The 18,905-nt window shown below is 38.5% G+C and overlaps 1 protein-coding gene and 1 long non-coding RNA gene across 2 annotated transcripts in view; one reads left to right on the top strand and one right to left on the bottom strand.

Moving 5' to 3' along the window:
• The window catches only part of MTUS2 (microtubule associated scaffold protein 2), a 732,715-nt gene that overhangs the window by 149,207 nt on the left and 564,603 nt on the right, over positions 1-18,905 (bottom strand). The gene's annotated exons all lie outside the window — the stretch shown is intronic.
• LOC138155471 (uncharacterized) overlaps positions 1-18,905 on the top strand; it is a 50,066-nt gene that overhangs the window by 30,198 nt on the left and 963 nt on the right. The gene's annotated exons all lie outside the window — the stretch shown is intronic.

Below are 18,905 nucleotides of genomic sequence, written 5' to 3'. Positions count from 1 at the left end.
CTTCCTTCCTTCCTTCCTTCCTTCCTTCCTTCCTTCCTTCCTTCCTTTGAGGGGGGAAGGCAAGGCAATTGGGGTTAAGTGACTTGCCCAAGGTCACATAACTAATAAGTATGTCAAGTGTCTGAGGCTGGATTTGAACTCAGATCCTCCTGCCTCCAGGGCCAGTCATCTCTTCACTGGGCTATCTAGCTGCTCCAATATTTCTTTATAAATTTAGCAGACTTTTATACCCTTCTAGATGTATATGCTATTCCCTCTTTAACTCAGTTCCAATGAGAATATGTCTCCAGCAATACCAGCTTTCCATTCCCACCTGTTTCCACTGTAACAGTTCTTCCATTCACACCTCATTTGTATGAGATAATTGCTTTATTTTATCTCTCCCCACTCCATTTTATTTTTTAGAACCATTCCATCATATTCAACTCAAGTCCAAGCCTTCTATTTATGTATGCTCTTTCACAGTACCCAAGTAATGATAACATTCTTAAGAATACAGATAACATTTTCCCATATAAAAGTAAAGTGTGGGGGCGTCCAAGTAGCACAGCAAATAAGAGCAGCAGCCCCAGTGTCAGGATGACCTGGGGATGGAATCCAGGCTCAGACACTTAGCACCCACCCAGAAACACCTGGCTGTAACCTTGAGCAAGTTACTTAACCCCAATTGCTTAGAAAAAAAAAGTAAAGTGTGACCTTACTGATTCCATTATCATTGATCTTTAGTATTTACCTTATGTTTCTCCTGAATCTTACATGTCACATTTTTCCACTGAGTTCCAGTCTTTTTGTTACAAACACCCAAAAGTCTTTTAATTCATTAAATGTCTTTTTTTTCATTCAGAATTTTACTTGGCTTTGTTGGATAGGTTATTCTTGATTGCAAACTCAGTTCCTTTGCTCTTCAAAATATAATGTTCCAAACCCTTCAGTCTTTTAATGTAGAAACTGCTAGATCTTGTGCTATCCTGAGTGTAGCTCCATAGTACTTAAATTGTTTCTTTCCTTATTGCTTATAGTATTTTCTCCTTCAACTGGGAGTTTTGCAACTTGGTTATAATATTCCTGTGAGTTATCATTGTGGGATGTCTTTTAGGTGGTGATTAATGTATTTTTAAAAATTTCTATTTTACCCTCTCATTCTAGAACTTCAGGACAATTTTCCTTAATAATTTCTCATAATATTGTATCTAAATTCTTTTTAAATTTATATAACTCTCAAGTAGTCCAACAACTCTTATATTGTTTATCCTGGATCTGTTCTTTAGACCAGTTGTTTTTTCTAATGAGATGTTTTACATTTTCTTCTATTCTTCCCTTCTTTTGATTCTGTTTTATTATTTTTCCCTTGCCCAATTCTAGTTTTTAAGGAGTTTCTTCCTTAAATTTTTGGATGTCTTTTTCCAATTAGTTGATTTTCTTTTTATAACTTTTTTCCCCTTGCTCTTCACACACACCCTCTCCCAATTTTTTTCTCAATCACCCCTATTTGATTTTTAAAGTCTTTTTTTGATGTGTTTATAATTTTTTATTGTGTCATCTTTCCCTCTGTCTTTTTTTTTATCAAATGCTTTATTAACTTATAGTTTACATCATTCATTTCTGCAAGATTTTGAGTTACAAATTTTCTCCCCGTTTTTCCCCTATCCACCACCCCAAAATAGCGATCCTACTGGATATCCCCTCCTCCAATCTGTTCTCTCCCATATCTTCTCCCATATCCCCTCCAATTTTCCAGTACAGCACAGTGGATCTCTATGCACCAGTGCCTGTATATCTTATTTCCCAGTTACATTTAAAATAGTGTGTGTGTGTGTGTGTGTGTGTGTGTGTGTGTGTGTGTATATAAAACTAAACATTTGATTTTAGAACTTTGAATTCCAGATTCATTCCCTTCCTCCCTTGTTACACACCCTTACTGGGAAGATAAGCAATTCAATATAGGTTGTACATGTATAGCTATGCAAAACATTTCCATAGTGGATATATTGTAAAAAACTGACTATATTTCCCTCCCTCCTTTTCCACTTCCCACTTGTTCTATTCTCTACTTTGATCCCGTCCCTTTTCAAAAGTGGGTGCTTCCAACTTCCCTCCCCCCCATCCTGCCCTCCCTTCCATCATCCCCCCTCTCATCCCCTTCCCCCCTACTCTCCTGTAGGGTGAGATACCCTATTTAGTGTGTATGACATTCCCCCCCTAAGCCAAATTCAATGGGAATAAGGTTGACCCATTCCCTTTTGCCTTCCTATTCTTCCCCTCCATTGTAACCATTTTCCCTTGCCTTTTCTATATGAGATGGGGAAATTTACCCCATTCTGTCTCTCCCCATCTCCTCTCATTATATTCCTCTCTCACCTCTTAATTTCACCTTTTAAGTATCATCCCTTCCTATTAAATTGGTCTTGTACCCTCTATCTATGTATACCTGTACACATATATACACACACTCACATATGTATTCATACACCCACATACCCTCCTATATAGACATATATATGTATGTATATATATATACACATTTCTATTCCCTTCAATAGTCCTTTTTAATAAAAGCTCTTCAAAAGGCTCTTTTTGGGCTTGTGATCATCTGACATTTTCTTTGAAGTAGGAGTAGATTTTTAAACTTCGCTATCTTCCTCTGAGTATGAACCGAAATCTTTCCTATCCCAACAGTAGCAATCTATTGTTGTGTTCTTTCTTCTTTGCTTACTCATCATTTATTTATTTAAAGGTGGCTTATTATTACAGTCAGGTTCTAGCCCTGAGGTGTGGGGGATGATGCCTCAAGCTTCAGGTTTTCTGAGCTCTGTCTGGAGGCCCTCCATCGGGCCTGCATTCTGTCCCTGAGCCATGGCTAGGGCCCTCAGCCACACCATCACCACAAATGCTCTTGCTCCCTGTGGCGTTTCTCACATAGCTGCAAACTCCAACTCACCCCCTCTGCCCTGGGACTGAAGCCAGGGACTCTATTCTCCTGTAAGTGCCCACAGACAACAGACTTCCCACCCCTCTGCTATAGCAGTCACGGGGCATGTGGTTGCTCTTCTTTGCCCACTGCCACAGACCAGAACCATGCCTGGTCGGCACAACTGGGCCTGGCATCCTGTGACAGCAGAGGGTCCTTCCATCTTCCCCTGCTCAGCTGTCTGAAGCCCACACTGTCTATGAGGTGAGAGCTCCTGAAGCTGACTGCTGTTTGACCCGGCTGTCCCCAGGGCTTGTTTGTTAATGCGGCAGAGTCTGCCTGGAGGTGTCGGCACTATATTTAGGCCAAACCTCAGCCCCTGGAGATCAGGTCTTTCCTAAGGTCCTCCCAAGTTGCTTTACCTCAATTTTTAGTTATTTCTGCTGCTCAAAGTTCACTCTGAGGCAATATTTTACCTTGTTTGGGGGAGAATTTTGGAGAGCTTGGTATTTCCTATCTTATTTTACCATATTCCCAGAATCCTCCCCCAAATGGGGCCTTTAAGCTCCATTAATTCCCTGTTTTTCTACTCTGATGTGGCAGAATTTCATTTTTTGCCTCTATTAAGTATGGTGCATTTTAGTGTAAGTAAGGTGGATTACAGTCTGTGTAAAGTTGTTTTTTGTTATTATTTCTTAGAGTTCAGTTTCTCAGGATCCACAGCCATAACAATTTCTTGTTTTCAGGTATTAGATATGAGTTCTTGTGATTATGGTTCAAAACATCTCTACCATGTTTGAATAACATTATATAATGATAAATAATATAAACATTTGTGCTTAAGTTGTAAATATCCACGATTACTATGCAGTGATACGCAGGGATGAGGTGATATAAACTTGATGGCAATAAGCCTTCTTTGTCTGTTGCCCTATAAAGCAAGGGGACACTGGTGGGGAAGTGTGGAAGAGTGGGGAACCCTTGAATGCACAAGCTGGAATGTGTGTGTGCCTTGACTGGCCCCAATGAAGACTTGGGGGGGGGGAATCTGTGTTTGCTTCAATTGGCCTCCATTGAGCCTTGAAGGGATTTAGGGGTGTGTACAAGCTATGCTGTCTCAATTGACCCCATCAAGACATAGGGGTAGTTGCCCCCACCTTCTCTCTGGCCCCTGTAAGAAGGGTGATTAGGGAATGCTATGGGAGTTTGTGCTGCCATTGTCAGCAACTCCTGTGAGAAGACTAGACTAGAATAAAGTAAGATTGTTAACCCCTTAGAAGTTATCTTAGTGTCTTTCCTGTCCAATCAGATCAAGAGTGAAGCTGTGCTAGCTGCCCTCCTGTGTGCTAGAGTTATCTGTCTTACAGCCTTATATTAACAATAAAATGGAAGTTTTTGCTTATTTACTAACCTAATAAATGTCCATCCAATTTCTTATTTTTATTCTCTAAATGTTTTTTTTTAATTTTTAAGTTGTGTTTCTTTTATGCTACAGATTGTTGGGCTTGTTTTCATAGCCATTCTTAATTTCTCTGTTATTTTTATAGGATCATTTAATCCATTTGACTTTAATGTTGTAATTTTTAGATTTGTATTTCTACTATTTATTTACTTTATTTAATTTTTTATCACCTTCATATTTAAAGTAGGTACTTTGTCCCTATACTTATTTTCCATAGACTCTTCCCAACATGTCCATTTATTCCCTGTCCCAAGTTTCTAGAAAGCACTTATAATGTTGATTATATTAGCAGTTAATTTCTTATTTTCCCTCTCCTTTTGGTTCTTCCTTTTCCTTGTTCATATAAAAGTGTGATTCAAAATCTTTCTTGCTCCCCCTATACCAATTGAACCTCTTAAGTAACATCCTCTTGCTGTGTCCTTTTCTAAGAAGCATATATGTTGTCTTTCTTATTTTTATTTCTATTTAGACTATTCTGAATGCTATTCTGCCATCCACTGGGAAGAATGGGGACCATCTGCATATTTCTTCTTTATTATATATCTCTCATAGAGGCAGATAAATTATGTAGTAAATGGAGAGCTGGGTTTAGATTCAGAAAGACCTGAGTTCAAATACAGCCTTAGATAATTAATAGCCTGTGGTCCTGGACAAATCACTTAACCTCTGTGTGCTTCAGCTTCCTCAACTGTAAAGTGGGGATAACAATGGCACTATAATATTTGTAAAGTGCAGAGTGCCTGCCACATAGTAGGTGCTTAATAAATGCTTGTTCCCTTCGCTTCCTTCCCTCTCTTATGAAGGGCAGTATCTGGAATGTAAAATTTGAACACTCTACTACATCCTGTTTCTGTATTAGTGCATTTGTAGTCCTCGCCCCATTATTTCTCTTCCTCTTATTGCTATTTGTTAATTTTGTGTGTGTGCATGTGTATTTGTGTTGACACACACACACATATATGTATGTATATATGTATTTATGACTGTGTGGTGGCAGGGGTACTTTCTGCTGTGCCTCAGTCCTAGGAATATGACTTTGTGAAGGGGTCAGTGTGGCACGGTGGGGATCATTATATACCCTGAGTCACAAAGACTGGTCCTCTCACTGCCCTTGAAGTTACTCATCCATCCCATCTATGGCCAGTATGTCCTGCTTCTGGATCTATGTCACCCCCTTTGTTCTTGGATGTTGGCCATGCTTGGCAGGGCTTACTGCACCACTCCTGAGGAAGAATATTGTCCTGGGAAACAAAAGCCTTGTTCAGAGAAGGTGTTTTCTAAGGTTGCCATTTCCCCAAATAAAACCATCTCTCTTTCCTCTGTCATCTCATCCATAGGATCATGTATTAATGATGCCTCTTCATTTCCCCTTCTGGGGGGATATATTCCTCCTGTTCCTTAGCCCCTTCATTCTCTCTATTTCCCATGCTATCAAGAGATAGGAGAAATTACTTCCCTCCCCCATAATAGCTATGTACATGGAGGTGGCACAGTGAGTGGGTAGGGGCACCCGTGACTGCTTTGATTCTTTGCCACACTTTGCACACTGCTCTTATTCTCATCTTTTTATTCTGATGTGAGCTAGCTAGATGTTACAGGACCTAGAGTAAGGAAGACTTCAGTTCAAATCCTGCCTCAGAAAACTTACCAGCTTGTGACCTTGGACAAGTCACTAAACCTCCATTAGCCTCAGTTTATTAATCTATAAAAAGATGGGTAGGGGTGGCTAGGTGGCATAGTGAATAGAGCACTGGCCCTGAAGTCAGGAGGAACTGAGTTCAAATCAGGCCTCAGACACTTAACACAAAAACTAGTTGTGTGACCTTGAGCAAGTCACTTAACCCCAACTGCCCTCCAAAAAGCAAAAAAAAAAAAAAAAAGATGGGTATAATAGCACCCACCTCCCAGGATTGTTGCGAGAATTAAATAATATTCATAAAGTGCTTTGGAATCCTTAAAGCCCTACATACATACTAGATACTATCAACAGTGGTCTCTGGGAGAGGATGGGCTGTGGAGGCAGAGTTAAAAAATTAACACCACCTACAATTCTCAAACTATGACTCTTTAAGAAGCCAATAGGAAGTGAAGTTCCTGCCAGGTAGAGCCAAGATGGCAGAGTAATGTCAGGAACTCACCTGACCTCTCCCACCCCCTCCTCTAAACAATGTTAAAAATAATGCCTCAAAATGAATTCTGAAGTAGCAAAACGAACAAAAGGACAGAGCGACAGAATTTTCCAGTCCAAGACAACTTAGAAGCTTGGCAAGAGAGGTCTGACTCACTGAGAAAGGAGTATAGCCAAGCACACACTGTGCTAAGGCAAGCCTTGGGGATGACCTCAGCAGCAGCAGCAGCAGCTTCCAGAACTGTCAGTGGATGAATGGTAAGGGGATCAGACAAGTGGTCAGAAGGAGGTTACAGAGACACTGGGAGCAGAATTCTGCTGCATTGCCCTTAAATCGTTATGGGTCTTAGTCCCAGGGTAAGGAGAAGCCCTAGCAGGAGCAGGGCCCCTGGACGCAGATCCAAGGTAGAAAAGAGTGCTTTGGTCACTCATAGACCAGAGCATAGGCCAGGGGAGCACCTCTCCTTAGATCATATCTCCTTGGAAGAAATGAAAACTTATAGACCCCCATAACCAGTTCTGAAAACAGCAGCACGAAAAACCTGAAGCTTGGCATAGTGTCCCCTCTATCCTGGAAGAAGAGACCAGCTTTAATATAAAGTAAAAAATCAAGAAATGGGCAGGAAAAATGAGCAAGCAGCAACAACAAAAGAACATAGCCATAAAAAGCAACTATGGAGACAGGGAAAATCAAGACACAAACTTAGAAGACAACAATGACAAAACAGTTAAATGCAATGTCTCAAAAAAAAAATGAGAATCAGTTTCAGCTTCCCCCGGCCCCCCCCCCCCCCAAATAATTCCTGGAAGAGTTCAAAAAGGGTTTTTAAAAATCAGGTAAGAGAGGCAAAGGAAAAGAATTGGGAAAAGAAATGAGAAGGATGCAAGAAAATCATGAAAAGAATTCAAAAGCTTGGTAAAAGAGGCACAAAAAATTACTGAAGAAAATAATACTTTAAAAGACAGAACAGGCCAAATGGTAAAAGAGGCACAAAAATCCACTGACGAGAAAAATTCCCTAGAAAATAAAATTGGCCAAATGGAAAAAGATGTGCAAAAATTCACTGAAGAAATGAACTCCTTACAAAGTAGAATTGGCCAAGTGAAAAGAAGGTCCAAAAACTCATTGAAGAAAATAATTCCTTAAAAACTAGAATTGGGCAAGTGGATGTTAATGAAGTGAATGAGACATCAACAAAAAAACAAAATCAAAAGATGAAAAATAGAAGAAAATGTGAAATATCTTATTGGAAAAACAATTCACCTGGAAAACAGATCAAGGAAAGATAATTCAAAAATTTTTAACTACCTGAAAGCCATGACTTAAAAAAGTGCATAGGTAGGGGTGGCCAGGTGGTGCAGTGAGTAAGTGCACCGGCCCCGGAGTCAGGAGACCCAGGATCAGTTCCGGCCTCAGATACTTAGCACCCACACAAAATAACTGGCTGTGTAACCTTGAGCAAGTTACTTAACCCCAATTGCTTTTTTAAAAAAGTGCCTAGATGCCATATTTCAAGAAATTATTATGGAAAACTGCTCTGAAATCTTAGAGCCAGACAGTAAAATAGAAATACAAAGAATCCACTGATCACCTCTTGAAAGAGATCTCAAAATGAAAATTTCTTGGAATATTATAGCTAAATTGCATAGTTTCTAGGTCGAGGAGAAAATATTGCAAGGAGTCAGAAACAATTCAAATATCATGGAGCCACAATCAGAAAATCACAAGATTTAGCAGCTTCTACATTAAGTGGTCAGAGGACTTGGAATATGATATTCCAGAAGGTAAAGGAGCTAGGATTACAGCCAAGAATCACCTACCCAGCAAAACTGAGTATAATCTTTCAGGAGAAAAATGAATATTTAATGAAATAGATGATTTTCAAATTTTCCTGATGAGAAAACCAGAGCTGAAAAGAAAATTTGACTTTCTAGACTCATTAGAAGCATAAAAAGGTAAACAGGAAAGAGAAATTATAAGAGATTCAATATTAAACTATTTACATTTCTACATGGAAAATACTTGTAACCCCTAAGAACTTTGTCAGCATTAGCGCAGATAGAAGGATGGAGTGCACAGGTGTGAGCTGACTATGGTTGGATGATATAAAAAAAAATTAAAGGATGAGAAAGGGGGATGAATTTGGAGAAGAAAGAATGGAGAGGTAGAATAAGGTAAAATTATTTCACATAAAAGAGGTGTAAAAGCGCTTGTATAGTGGAGGGGAAGACTGGGGTGGTGATAGACAACACTTGAACCTTACTCTCATCAGAATTGGCTCAGAAAGGGAATAACATAAACACTCAGTTGGGTATAAAAATATGTTTTAGCCTATAGAGAAGCAGGAGGGAAGGGCTATAAGAGAAGGTGGGAAGAAATGATAGAAGAGAAGGTGGATTGGGGAATGAAGTTGGATCAGAAGCAAAAGAGAAGCAAAAAGTAGGGAGAGGGTGAAAGGAGAGAAAGAGAAGGATACACTGGAGGCAGGGGGGAGGAGGATGGAGAGAAATAAAAAATCAATAACCATAACTGAATGTTAATGGGATGAACTCACCCATTAAACAAAAACAGACAGTAGAGTAGATTTCACAATTTAGACATAAAGGATAAAACCATAAGCAAATTAATAGAGCGTGGAATAGTGTACTGTCAGATCTATGGATAAGGAAACAAATAATCAAATAAGAGAGAGCATTACACATACAAAATGGACAAGTTTGATTACAATAAAGTAAAAAGGGTTTGTGTAACCACGATTAGAAGAAAAGCAGAAAATTTAGAAAAAAAATTTTTAGCAAGTTTCTCCAACAAAGGTTTTATTTTTCAAATAAATAGGGAACTGAGTCAAATTTATAGTATTATAAGCCACTCTTAAAACAAGTTGTGGTATATTATAGCAATGGAATACTACTGTGCTATAAAAATAATTAGCTGGCTGATTTCTGAAAAGTTTAGAGACTTTGACAAATTGATGCAAATGAAGTGAGCAGTACCAGGACAACATTGTACACAGTAACATCAATACTGTACAACAATCAACTGTGAATGAATTAGCCATTCTCAGAAATACAATGATTCAAGATCATTTCAAAGGACTCATGATGAAAAATGCCATCCATGTCCAGAGAAAGAACTGATGGAGCCTGAATGCAAATTGAAGCATAGTTTTTTTTTTAACTTTTTTTTTTCAGGGAGGTCTGTGTTTTCTTTTATAATCCAACTAATATGGAAATAGGTTTTGCATAAAATTGCTTGCCATCTCAATGAAGCTGGGGGGGGGCAGGTAGGGAGGATAGGAGAGAATTTGAAACTTAAAATAAAAAAATGAATGTAAAAATTGTTTCTACATGTAGTTGGAATAAATATTAAATTAAAAAAGAAAAAAATGAGGCTATCATTTTTTTGGGGGGTCAAGAAGCCTTTCAGGGCCCTTCATACTACACAGGCAGCCTCCTATTCTGATGCCCCTCAAGTCACTTCCATGTGCTTACAATTAGGGGTAGTGCCTAACTCTAGAATCCCCTTAATATTTATCTCCATAAAGGTACATATAGTGACTATGCATATAGTTAGTGACACACTTTTTTCCTACATTCCCTTTCTCTATGACCTATCTTCCTCCATAGACTATGTAGCTCTGGATAGCACATTCTATATCAATGACAGAATTTCTCTCATATCTCTCCATAGTGCCTGGTACAGGGATAGTCTTCTCCTAGTTGCTCAGCAGATGCTACTGATAACCAGATGAGATTTTGTTTTGTTTTTCTAGTCAAATACAGATAACCAGAATTCCATAAAGAACCGAGATGAACTCATCTGACCATTCCCTGAAATTGCTGCCATCCAGGTGTGCTATTAATTTAATTTCACAACTGACAGAATAAAGCAGAGTGACAAGGATTTGTTCCATCTATGTCCTACTGTACTGGTGATGAATTCTACAGCAACCTAATTTAATCATACCTAGAAAGGCATCATATTTTGAAAGTCTGGCATGACAGTGTTCCCCAACATAATGAATATATTGATGAATCCTGACAGCAGGAGTTATGTGCTGTCTTTTAAAAAATGCTATTTCAGAGAAATGGATAGCTTCACCAGAAGAATCTGTTTAGTTGAAATACAGCATAACGTAGTGGCCTTATCATAAATGTGGTCTTTAGGTTTTTGAAAGTTAACCCGTGAGTGCAGATGACCCTCAAATCTTATCTCCAAAGTGACATACACAGTAGAGCCCAAATAGTTCATTTATAATTTAGGATTTTTTTTTGCGGGGGGGGGGGGGGGGAATTGTTTTAGTTTACATTGTTTTCTCCAAGATCTAGTCCTTAAAATGGTCATTCTTGCAATGGGAATGAAGAAATGGTGCTTGAGAAATATAATTCCTAAAGAGCTAAATAGCAGATATCTTTATTTTTTTAATCTTTCTCATTTCCAGATAGAGGAAAATGGCCATAGATTGAATTAACAACCTCCTCTTCATCCTCATTTTTTATCACTATGTAGGCTTTCTAGCACTTTGGTGGTTATAGCAACAGAATTTACCAATAGCACGGTGGTAAGATCTGATTTAGCTCTGGCAGCATATCTCTTACGAATTGTTTGGAATGTGATTCTATTGATTTCCAATGCAGATATTTAAAATGTATACATTATCTAGTCCTACTTATATGCTAAGATGCTTAAGGCACAATTTGGTGGCAGCTCTATGCCTTCCTAGGTGACATGGACATGATAACGTCTATTGCATAAAGTGATGTTGTAAAATGATTTATTTCATATGCATATCAGGACATTATTAAGTATAATATTAAGAATGATATTAAATATCACTCCAGGGTATTCTATACAATTATTTTTCAATAGACTAGAATGCAATACAATTCAGATAAAGTAGGCATAATATAAGTATATATGGTGCCAGACTCTCAAGGGCAGGCAGTCTGGTTGAGAAAATGAGACAACTACCTAAAACTGGTGAAATAACAATGAAGGGGACATGGGAAGGGAGTTTTTAAATACTTAGGCACTGAGCAAATGTTATCTCATTTGGTCCTTGGAACAATACTAAGAGGTAAGTGCTATTATGATCCCTATTTTACAGATGAGGAAACTGAAGCACAGAGAGGTTAAGTGACTTGCCTAAGGTCACACAACTTAGAAGTACCAAAGGCCAGATTTTAGCTTAGGTTCTCCTGACTACAGGTCCAGGATTCTGTTGTTATTATTATTCAATCATTTCAGTTGTAGCTGACTCTCTGTGGACACCATTTGGGGTTTTTGTGGCAAACATACCTGAGTGGCTTGCCATCTCCTTCTCCATCTCATTTTACAGATGAGGAAACTGAGGCAAACAGAGTAAAGTGATTTGTCCAGGGTCACACAGGCAGTAAGTGTCTGAACCAGATTTGAACTCAGGAAGCTATGAAAGAAAGATCTGAAAGGGAACTGACAGTTTGATGCACAAAGCAAAGGCATGGTTATGAAAAAGAACATGGCATTTGGGGGCAGAATGGAGGAGGGCTGGCTAGTTGAAGTCAAAGGTTGGTGTTAGGCAGTCATGTTATAAAAGACAGAATGTGTAGTAGGGACCAAATTATAATTACTGAATACCAAGCAGTAAGTACTTGGGAGATACTAACCCACTGTGTATTAACACAGAAATGTTATGATGATTAGAAAAAGATTAGCAGGATGAATAATAGAAGGAAAAAGTTAGAAAGCTGGCATTGTAATTTAGGTATGAAGCATTAAAAGCTTGTGCTAGGGTGATCGCCATGAGGATAAAGAGATAGAATTGTGATGAAAGGCATTTGGAAGGAAAAAAATGGTAGAGAAGGGTGAGTTAGAGATGGCACCATAGCTTGAGGTCCAAATGGTGGTGCCATGATCAGCGACAGGGAAGTCTGGAGGGGAAGGCAGTTAATATAATTCTCTTATTACTATGATAAGGTTGGAGCCATCTATTTGGAATGCACCAATTTTATATTGTTTCCCCCAGTGTCACTGTGGTGTAGTGGCTAGAAAGCTGACCTTGAAACCAAGAACACCAAAGTCCAGCTCTCACCTTTGAAACACAGCATCTGTGTGACCCTGGGTAAGTCAATTAAACTCTCAGTGGTTGAAGACAATTCTCTAAGTTTTAGACAAGAAGCTGGTCCTCTGTTGATAAAGTGAGCTCCCTCAGGCTGGAAAAAACATGGGTCCAGCCCCTCTCTCTGATCTCCTCCCTTAGAAAGTGATCTTCTTGAAGGTACCAACTTCTCTGACCTTTCATTGGATCCCTTGTGCTCAGCAGTCTATGGCACATAGTAAGCACTTAATATATGTTTGCTGATTATTGATGCTGACAGAAACACAGACTTTTATAGTTGAAAGCAGCCTCAGAATTTATCTGGTCCCTTTCCTTTGTTTTACTGAGTGTCCAGATCCACAGTGATACCAAAGTAATGGTCAAGGAGAAGGTGGGGTTAGCACAAAGTTACTAGAGAAGAAAACTGTTTTAGAAGGCAATAAAATGTTAAGCTTGACAATCAATGTTTGCTGCTCTCTCATAAAGTATTTCCTATTAGTAGTGATAGTTGGAATTTTACATAGCTAGAATTTATAAAAATACTTTAAAGTCTGCAAAGTACTTTATATATGTTGTTGAGTTGCTCTTCACAACAATCCTGTGAAGTAGGTGTTTGTGTTATTTCCATTTTATAGATAAGGAAACTAACTCTGATATAGGTAAAGTACTTTGCCCAGGGTCTCAGAATTCTTAGGCATCAGAGATAAGATTTGATTTTCGATTTTTCTGACCCCTAGTCCAACACTCTATGCATTATAAAATACAATAGTATGTAGTTTCCTGTACATGGACCATCAAGATAGCTTATCCGTAATGGGAAAATAATGGTGGAAGAGATTTTTAGAAAAAAAAAATGGTATTAACAATATCCTTTGTGATTTAGGCTCAATTCTGCCAGAAACAATTTTTATTAAATATTATCTTTTTTCCAAACCACTTCTGGTTTTGGGGGAAAGATGTCCCAACTAGAATAGTCCCCCATGCCCTCTGATATGACTTTGCCCCCAAAGTAATATAAAGTAACATTTATAGGAATCTTGAAAAAGGAGAAGATGATAATATTGTCAGGATCCAAGACCATCCCTCTTTTTCTACCCCTGTCTTTTTACTCTTAGGAAACACCCTGTTTTCTAGAGCTAAGGCCCAGCAAGCAAGTTGTGCCCCGTTCTTGGCATAGCAACAATCCTTTGCACTCACCTTCTGCAACTGATGGTCCCTGAGTTTGGGCAAGGACCAACAGGCCCAGACATGAAGCCATGCTGTGAATGTACTTGTTGTTATTAGACAACTTTGCCTCACTCTTGCTACACTACACTGTTTGATTCTTTGTCTAGCCACAAATATATCAAGGTTTAGCCCCACTGCTTGGGTCTCCTACTGGAGGAGGCCCTGATATATTGTGTCTAATTCCTCTCCCCAACAGAATAAAGAAAGCTGTTTGCTTTTAACCTGTGTGACTCTGGTATTTTGGGAGTTAACAGTGGTTGCAAAACCTCTGTGACTCTTTGGTCACCTGTAGTCAGAGTTGACGCGATGTTAAAATAAGTTCCAGCATAGCCACCCCTCAGAGTTACTTCTTGGACAACTTCCCTTAAGGATAGAAAAGAAACTTTCCTGTGATCAGTATTTCAATGCTGATGTAAAAGAGGACATCACTGGTCACTGCAGTGGCAATGGTATTCATGTTCACAAGAATTAAGACTGATTATCACCATGGATCCATTTCCCTAAGAAAAGTCTTCGCTTTTGAGCAAGCCACTTTCCTAAAAAGGGTTTTAGGCTGGAGAAATATTGCTTCTTAATAGTTCTAAAGAAACTAAAAGGAGGCTTTAATGGGAATTCACTTTGGGTTTGGTATAAATGAGGTAAGATTGCTGATCTCGACTCCCTGGAGGCAGCCAATGATTGCACAATAGAAACCAGGAAGAACCAGACAACCTGAATTCCAGCTCTGCCATATATATTCTATATAATTTTTTAGACATTTTTCATTTTTTCAATGATTAAGTACATATTTTCTCCCTCCCCACTTCCCTCTTCCCAAAACAAACAAAACTATCACAACAAATATGCATAGTCAAGCAAAACAAAATCCCACATTTACCATATCCAAAGATATGCTCATTCTCTACCTTGAGATCATTATCTCTGTCAGGAAATGCTCCTTATACAAACTTCTTCTTGTTTAGTCATGTCTGACTTTACAACCCCATCTGGAGTTTTCTTCGCAAAGATACTAAAGAATTTTGCCATTTCCTTCTCCAGCTCATTTTACAAATGAGGAAACTGATGCAACCAGACTTACGACTTGCCCAGGATCACACAGCTAGTAGGTGTCTGAGGATGAATTTGAACTCACATCTTCCTGAATCAGGGTTTGGAGCTCTAAGCACAGCACCATCTACCTCTCCCCCTTTCTCTCCAGGCCTGGGTTTCCTCATTGGTAAGCTAATAGGGTTGCAACAAATGATCTCTTCTAGTCTTAAAATCAATGACACTGACACCAGTTATAGAGAAGCCACCTGGGGAAAATAATTTGTCATAGGAAGGGAAAGGGAATAAACATTTATATAGCACCTACTATGTGCTAAGCATTTTTACAAATGCTACCTCATTAAATCATCACAACAACCCTCTGAGGCAGGTACTGTTATCCCTATTTTATAGTTGAGGAAACTAGGCAGGCAGCCACAGCTGGTAAACATCTGAGGCTAGATATGAACTCAGGTCTTCCTGACTCCTGGTCTAGCCCTCTATCCACTGTGCTTCTAGCAGCCTCATGATCCAAAAGAATAAAGAGAATGCTGTCCAAGTTAAGGCCAGCTAGCTATGTATATACAAGATATGTACATATAAACATAAATGAATGAAAAGCAATTCTTAAGGATGGCATTAACAGTAAAGGGTAAAGAGGGACTGAGGAAAGGCCTCTGACTGAAGGAGAAATTTGAAATGACCACTATAACACTGCCATTGTAGTATTTAATAGTTATGTTACCCCTTCATGATATGTATTATTAATTTATTGTTATATTTATATATCTTCTTAAAGCCTTATAAAGAATTCTTATTATTATTCATAGCTGTCTGATCAGATGAATCAATAAAATTCTTCTCACTGAAAATAAGAAAATCATGGCCCTAAGAGGGAAGGATGGAATTGACCCCAGCAATATATAGTCAAAGAAACTAGGATGAGTTAACTTCAGCACTGTCTATTTTATGTCCACATCAAGTCACTGAAACTCATTAAAAATTCAATTATAATCGCCTATAAGCACAAACATGAATGCTTCATAGTCAGGGACTATCTGACTAGGCACAGAGTATGTTATGTGTTCATCTGCATGCAGTAACAGTCAGTCAATAAACATTTAATAATCATGTACTATGTGCCAGGCACTGTGCTAAGGCTGAGGAGACAAAGAAAGGTACAAGACAATTCTCATCCTCCAGGAGCTCATTGTCTAATGGAGAAGACAACATGGAAACAACCGTGCAATAATGAGCTTTATACAGTATAAGTAAGAAATAATCACCAGAGGGAAGGCACTAGAATTTAAAGGGATTGGGGAAAACTTCTTATAGAAGGTGGGATTTTAGCTGGGATTTGAAGGAAGCCAGGAAAGCCAGGAGGCAGGAACATATTAAGAATAGGTGGGATTGGTGACGCAGTGAGTAGAGTGCCAGCCTTGGAGTCAGGAGGACCTGAGTATGGATTCAGCCTCAGACACTTAACACACACACACACACACACACACACACACACACACACACACACACATCCTAGCCGTGTGACCTTGGGCAAGTTGCTTAACCCCAACTGCCTTCCAAAAAGAAAAAAAAAAGAATAGGTGGGATCTCAGGGAAAACAGCCCCAACAGACCTTTCCTATGCATTCAAAAGAGAGACTCAAAATGAGGAGGGGGTAGGGAATTTGACTTACTTCCCACTTCCTAGAGTAAGAATCCTGTGCTCTGACTTAATTCAGCTGCCAACCCAAACACAGTAGCATGGTATCATCATGTTAATGATACAGGGACTGCCACAAGGCTACTTTGACTAATCAAGCTGGACTAGAGGAGGTTAGACATGGTGAGGTTTTGGTGGGGATGGAAAGAGCCTGGATATAGAGAGAAGCCCTCCAGAATGCATGATTTTTATCTATAACAACCCTGAAAAATGACCATCCAATCTTGGCTTTGAAGTCCTCCAAGAACAGGAACAATATGGCAGCCAGTTAGTCAGCAATAGTTTCTTGAGTCTGTACTGTGTGTCAGACAATATGCTGTGTGCTAGGCATAGAAAGAAAGGAGACAGCACAATTAGCTGCAAACTGCCTCCCTATAACTTTTAACTAATGGCCCTAGTGTGAACCCCCGGAACCATGCAGACCAAGTTTTACCCAATGGTACTTAATAAATTTTAGAAAAGTTATGTCCCTACCTAACTCTTCTCTTTTCTATGTTTTAATTCCTTCAAATGATGCTTGTGTGACATGGTTTCAAATCACCCTCACAAGACACTGGTTTAAGTTTTATCTTCTGGACACAGTCAGTACTTACATGTCCAAAATACTTATAATTGGATAAATTCTCAAAATGTATCTTGACTAAGGCAGAAGTCAGACCTAGCATGATCACCTTCCTCACTCCTGGTACCATAATTCTATTATTCTCTGCAAGATCATAGTTTTGACTCATAGAGCTTGTAGCCTACTATAAAACCCCTAGCTCTTCTTTATATGTGTTTCTGGCACATCTCCTGAATTCTATCATAACTGATACTCTAAACCTCATCCTACTCACTGTCCTCAGTGGTGAAAAAGCTTTTTAACAAAACTCTTTACAGATCTTTTCCATTTTTCTTCTAGTTTTTTTGTTTTGTTTTGTTTTGTTTTTACAAATGTCACCCTTTAAAAGTCATTGGTTGGGGTGACTTTTTAAAAGTTGTCTAGTCATTTCTTCAAACTGAATTTATCTTCCACTGCAATTCTATATTGTTGTTATTGTTCACAAATCTTCAATCATCCTACTTCAAAGGATTTTACAAATGAGATTATATTCTTAACTGGTGTTACATTTGACTACAATAGCTTTACACTAGGCAAGTAAATAAAATGCTTACTGACTAAGGTGCTATTATAATTCTTTTGGTTTCTGCTATGACAATTCACAAAGGTTAAGTTTCTGTATGCAATTCTGGTAGTGTCTATGTCCTTTCTTTCATCTAGATTATGTTTTTCAATAATAATAACTTGTCTAAATAGGTCCATTTAATTTGATGCCATATACTTAAATTTTTTTTATTCTTTCTTCAAGCTTCATATTAATTTTGGTTTTTGCTCTAATAAAATTGATGGTCTGTCTGTATGCAGACAGATTAAAATCTGGGAATGACTCCCACCTCAGTAACCCCTTGAAATATGGTCAGTTTCTGGGGCGGCCAGGTGGCACAGTGAGTAAGAGCGCCGGCCCCGGCGGACCCAGGGATCGGTTCTGGCCTCAGATACTTGGAACCCACATAAAATACCTGGCTATGTAACCCTTGAGCAAGTTACTTAACCCCAATTGCTTTAAAAAACAGAAATATGGCCAATTTCATTTTTTTTGGTGATGCCATTCAGTTTTCAGCATGTCTTGTGTCAGTAAATTCTTTTCTCTAAGAAAGTATTTATGTTATAGGAGCTTGAAACTTCAGTGTAGTTTACAAGTCTTTGATTTCTTATTCTTGTCCTGTGTTTTCCAATAGATTTCTCACCATCCTCATATTGGAGTTGGAAAAACTATGCTCTTGGAACAGAAGCTATAGAAAATTTAGCTGGACTAGAAAGGCTTGTATGTGGAGCCAACAACTAGATAAGGGGTGGGGTTCCCTACTCCTGGACTACATGCTTGTCTGATGACCAACTAAATATTTGTCTGACGACCAACCTAAAATTTAATTTCTTTAATTAAATTTAAATAATAAAATTAATATTTAATTTAAAAGTTAATTTAATTAAAGAAATTTAATTCCAAATTGGCTAAAGAGTAGTGAACATTTTGTGGCACTTGGGCAAAGCCATACAACTAGAAAATGATGGATCATAAACTATATATTATCCATATTTCTTAACTCTATCCAACATCCTTACCATGATATTACACTGGAAGTAGTAAGAAGGCAGACACTAACTCATATTCCAAAGGAGTTCACTGACTCGAATATAGAAACTCTGGCCATTAAGTCTTCTTTAAAAATATGACTTACTTTTTAGACTGGTCTCCTGATCTCTTCAAAGTTGGAAATGCAGTGACCATTCACATCCTGATCAGCTCAAAAGGTCTG

This window comes from Petaurus breviceps, unplaced genomic scaffold (genome assembly GCF_028583685.1).
Source record: "Petaurus breviceps papuanus isolate PSGF00001 unplaced genomic scaffold, PetGlider_PUasm1.0 91133, whole genome shotgun sequence".
In the NCBI taxonomy this organism is placed as follows: Eukaryota; Metazoa; Chordata; class Mammalia; order Diprotodontia; family Petauridae; genus Petaurus; species Petaurus breviceps.
This window is presented reverse-complemented; position numbering and strand designations above follow the sequence as displayed.